Below are 5,000 nucleotides of genomic sequence, written 5' to 3' on the forward strand. Positions count from 1 at the left end.
GTTAGCTTCTGTACGTCTGATTTCATATTAAAAGCTGAGGCTCTGCACTGAAAACCCAAACATCTGCAGTGAAATGATGGACTTGTGTCGTGAACAGATAAACTTCTGTACTGAAAAATTGTGTGTGCTGAAAAATTCAGAGTGAAGCTTCCAGACTGAGAAGCTGCTGCTACAGACTGAGGGAATGAGAGTGTTTATGGAAAAGCTGAAGTTCTCACTCAGCAACTGTTCAGGTCTGAGTTTATAAACTTTCACTTTAAAAATCTGATCTCATTTAAAGCTGAAGTTCTGTACTGAAGTGCTGGATTTCTGCACTAAAAACTAATCTCTACTCAAATCTGATCTATTCTCAAATCTGATCTATTCTGCAAAGTTGAAGCTTGTGTGGACCATCACTCAGTAGCTGCTGATATCAGATTTTAGTATCTGAGCATTTTAGTTGAGCTCAGTGTCAGATGAAGATTCAGTATAAAGACTCAGTAGAAAAAGACTCAGTATAATGACTCAGTGCAATGACTCAGTATAAAGATTCAGTATAAAGACTCAGTATAAAGATTCAGTATAAAGACTCAGTATAAAGACTCAGTATAATGACTCAGTATAATGACTCAGTGTAATGACTCAGTATAAAGATTCAGTATAAAGACTCAGTATAAAGATTCAGTATAAAGACTCAGTATAAAGACTCAGTATAAAGATTCAGTATAATGACTCAGTATAAAGATTCAGTATAAAGACTCAGTATAAAGACTCAGTATAATGACTCAGTATAATGACTCAGTGTAATGACTCAGTATAAAGATTCAGTATAAAGACTCAGTATAAAGATTCAGTATAAAGACTCAGTATAAAGACTCAGTATAATGACTCAGTATAAAGATTCAGTATAATGACTCAGTATAAAGATTCAGTATAAAGACTCAGTATAAAGACTCAGTATAATGACTCAGTATAAAGATTCATTATAATCGTTCAGTATAAAGATTCAGTAGTTTTGGTGTATCGGTGTCTCCCTGCTGAAGTACTGAAGTTTTCCAGCATTAAGTCAGAGCGTAACTCAGAGATGGTACTGAAGTGTCAAGTCCTGAAAGTCCTGATACTCTGTTTGTTTGGTGATTAGAGCGAGGATTTCCCGAAGTCTAATGAAAGGTCTAATTATGCTGAAGTCGGACAGCGAGTGTGAGGCAGGATGTGATTAATGATCAGACACTTGGCATTGTTCGGAGCACAGAGAGAGAGTGGGAGCCGTGACGGCCGTCATCACACTCTTCTGTCCTCCGTCATGAGCTGATGAGAGGAGGAACGCACCGCTCCGTCTTTCCTACATGCTTCTGGAATCGCGCTCCATCAGGATCAGTGGGGTAATAAATCTGATTTAATGGTAGGAATGTTTGCCGTTCCACACAATTCCCACATCGAGCTGAGATTTCGACTGAATTCAAATATGAAAAACAGACGCTGGAGTTCTGCGAGTCTCTCTCTCTCTCTCTCTCTCTCTCTCTCTCTCTTTTTCTCTGCCTCTCTCTCTCTCTCTCGCTCTCTCTCTCTCTTTTTCTCTGCCTCTCTCTCTCTCTCTCTCTCTCTCTCTCTCTCTCTCTCTCTTTCTCTCTCTCTCTCTCTCTCTCTCTCTCTCTCTCTCTCTCTCTGTCTATCTCTCTCTCTCTCTCTCTCTCTCTCTCTCTCTATCTATCTGTGTCTGTCTGTCTGCTTCTCTCTCTCTCTCTCTCTTTTTCTCTGCCTCTCTCTCTCTCTCTCTCTCTCTCTCTCTCTCTCTTTCTCTCTCTCTCTCTCTCTCTCTCTCTCTTTCTCTGCCTCTCTCTCTCTCTCTCTCTCTCTCTCTCTCTCTTTTTCTCTGCCTCTCTCTCTCTCTCTCTCTCTCTCTCTGTCCCCCCTCTCTCTCTTTCTCTCTCTCTCTCTCTCTCTCTCTCTCTCTCTCTCTCTCTCTCTCTGTCTATCTCTCTCTCTCTCTCTCTCTCTCCCTATCTATCTGTGTCTGTCTGTCTGCTTCTCTCTCTCTCTCTCTTTTTCTCTGCCTCTCTCTCTCTCTCTCTCTCTCTTCTCTCTCTCTCTCTCTCTCTCTCTCTCTCTTTCTCTGCCTCTCTCTCTCTCTCTCTCTCTCTCTGTTTTTTAAAAACATGTTGTATTTATAGTTCAGTGATTTTTTTTTATTTATGATTAATTTCATGATCAGCAGTGGGACAGAAGTCTCTGCGCTCCTCCGTGTCTCTCTCTTGCTTTTCTACACATTTTAATAACGACCAATATTTACTGAATAATAATAATAATAATAATAATATTAATAATAGTAATTGGTTAGACGATTTCAGACCAAGGTCGTTTCAGCTTTGATGAAAGTTTTTCTTTTTTTCTCGTCTTTTCTCTTCAAACCCGAAGCCGTCGCTGGGCCTCAGTCCCACACAAAGCCTCTTTTATATGATAGTGTGTCCTCACACAACGACGCTCCAAGGACGTTAGCAGACATCTTTTTTAGATAAGTGTGAGTACAGTGCGTCTGAAACCCAACTGCTTTGTATCCTACGCAGCAGCGTGGCCTTGGTCAGGAACAGCTGGACAATCTGAGAACAACATGCTTTCAGTTAACCGCATGGACGTTAGGAGTAGATTCCTGCAGCTTCAGGACTCCATCCTCATCTCCCATAAACCACCGGATTTCCGGATTTTTCCCGATAAGACACAAACGCCATAGAGAGAAAGAAAAAGTTTAGACCAGACCTCGGTGTTGCAGCTCAGAGGTGGACGGGATGTCCAGAGGAAACGTGTCATGTATTGGGTCCAGCCACAGATTTGGAATAATAAAACTGGGAATCTTTACTTCCAGTGTGAAGTTTATCATGGTCTTTCATGTGGTTGTGTAAGTTACATTATTGTGCTTCCTGCAACACTTCCTGAAACCGCCGCCTGATTGTCGATAGGTTGAGGAGACGTCTGTGTAGCGTTTATAGAAGGAGTCTCCAGTGTCAGAGGTTCTGATTTATGTTTCTCGGGAACATGACAAGCTGTAATTTTCAGGAGAGAGAAGCAGGCTGGTGAGAGAGTTTAAAAACGTAACGATAAATCAGAGATGTCCGATCTCACCCACACAGGACATGTGTGGGGGCAGGTTTTCATTCCAATCAAGCAGAAGTCAGACCTGATTCCACCTGTTTAATCAGTAGATCTCGACTTTCAGCAGAATCAGGTGTGGTCAGGTGGAATGAAAACCTGCACCCACACGGCCCTCTCAGGATAAGATCTGACTCCGCTGCTATAAACCTATAAAATGTGTCTGTCATGGTGAAGAGGGAAATGTCAAATCCTTTCTTTCAAGTCACTACAGAGGCTGGAGAGACACTTCAGAGAAACTACAGAGAAACTGGGAGATACTGGAGACAAACTGGAGAGACACTGGAGGGAAAATGCCAAGAAACTGGAGAGAAACAGGAAAGAAACTACAGAGAAACTGCAGAGAAACTGGAGAGACACTGCAGAGAAACAACAGAGACACTGCAGAGAAACTGGAGAGACACAGGAGAAACAATGGAGAGAAACTGCAGAGACACTGGTGAGAAACTGGTGGAAAACAGGAGAGAAATTGGAGGGAAAATGGAGAGAAACAGGAACGAAACTGTAGAGACACTGGAGAGAGATGGCAGAGACACTGCCCTTCATCACCAAACACTATTGATTATTTTCCTCTGTTTATATTCCTGATTGATTGATCGTGTTGTTGTTGTTGTTGTTGTTGTGGTGGTGGTGGTGGTATTTTGTGTAGTGTGTGTGTGTAGCGGGTGGAAGCTACTCCATTTGTGCACACACTCGCTCTATAGTGTGTTAAATACGTTAATCGGATCAATTCTGTGGCCTTTTTGTTGTTGTTTTTTTCCGTGTGTAATGACAGGCTCGTATTTCACCACGCCCTTTTACATTAACCCTCACACACTCACACCGAGAGAGAGAGAGAGAGAGAGAGAGAGAAAGAGGAGTGCGAGTGATCTCCATTTACTTCCAGTCTGCCTTCAAGACACACACACACACACACACATTTCTACTTGTTGAAAATGGCGATCGCGCCACATTTGGCAGCGCAGGATAAGTCCTGGCACCTGGTACACGCCGACAGTTACTGGTCGCTCCATGTTTTGGCACACACACACACCCACGCGTACTCGTGCACACAAGCACACACACACACACACGCACACACACACACACACTGAGCTATCGGGCATAGACAGAGTGATCTGGCAAAGAGAGCAACACGTACATTCCTCACTGGGTATCGCAGCAACAGCTCTATGACGTTTGTGCAATCCTCTGTACAGTACGTCTGTTTCCCAACCTTCAACCGCTCGCTACTGCGCCGAGCCAAAATCAGCCAGAAACCACCAGCACCATCACAACCACCATAAACACCAGCACCACCACAACCACCATGAACACCACGACCACCAGCACCACCACAACCGCCATGAACAACACAACCAACATGACAACCAGCACCATCACAACCACCAGCACAACCACCACAACCACCAGCACTATCACAACCACCAGCACTATCACAACCACCATGAGCATTATGACCACTACAACCACCACAACCACCAGCACAACCACCACAACCACCAGCACAACCACCACAACCACCAGCACAACCACCACAACCACCAGCACAACCACCACAACCACCACAACCACCAGCACAACCACCACAACCACCAGCACTATCACAACCACCATGAGCATTATGACCACTACAACCACCAGCACCACCAGCACCACCAAGACCACCAGCACCATCACAACAACCATGACCAGCATGTTGGAGGATCTGTGCATTCTCCACTTGTACCCACTGATCACCTTCACTGAACAATATCACAGCATACAGGAAATGACATCATCCCAAATGATCTATATTACATTATAAAATATCCAGTTCTGTTTATATAAACACAGGCCCCAAAAATAAATCATAAAAATTCAGGTTTATTTTTATT

At 43.5% G+C, this 5,000-nt stretch overlaps 1 protein-coding gene across 9 annotated transcripts in view; it reads left to right on the top strand.

Annotated features, from left to right (window-relative positions):
- Positions 1-5,000, top strand: part of zbtb20 (zinc finger and BTB domain containing 20) — a 99,652-nt gene that overhangs the window by 62,415 nt on the left and 32,237 nt on the right. The window contains exons 1-2 of one of the 9 annotated variants that reach the window (XM_058383257.1): positions 2,277-3,047; positions 3,329-3,562. The exons of 6 other annotated variants lie outside the window; for them this stretch is intronic. The gene's annotated coding sequence lies outside the window, so the exon portion shown is untranslated. Of the gene's footprint in view, positions 1-2,276; positions 3,048-3,328; positions 3,563-5,000 lie in introns of those variants that run through there. 2 more of the 9 variants (XM_058383258.1, XM_058383255.1) reach the window with 2 other exon arrangements.

Source organism: Hemibagrus wyckioides, linkage group LG28, assembly GCF_019097595.1.
Source record: "Hemibagrus wyckioides isolate EC202008001 linkage group LG28, SWU_Hwy_1.0, whole genome shotgun sequence".
In the NCBI taxonomy this organism is placed as follows: Eukaryota; Metazoa; Chordata; class Actinopteri; order Siluriformes; family Bagridae; genus Hemibagrus; species Hemibagrus wyckioides.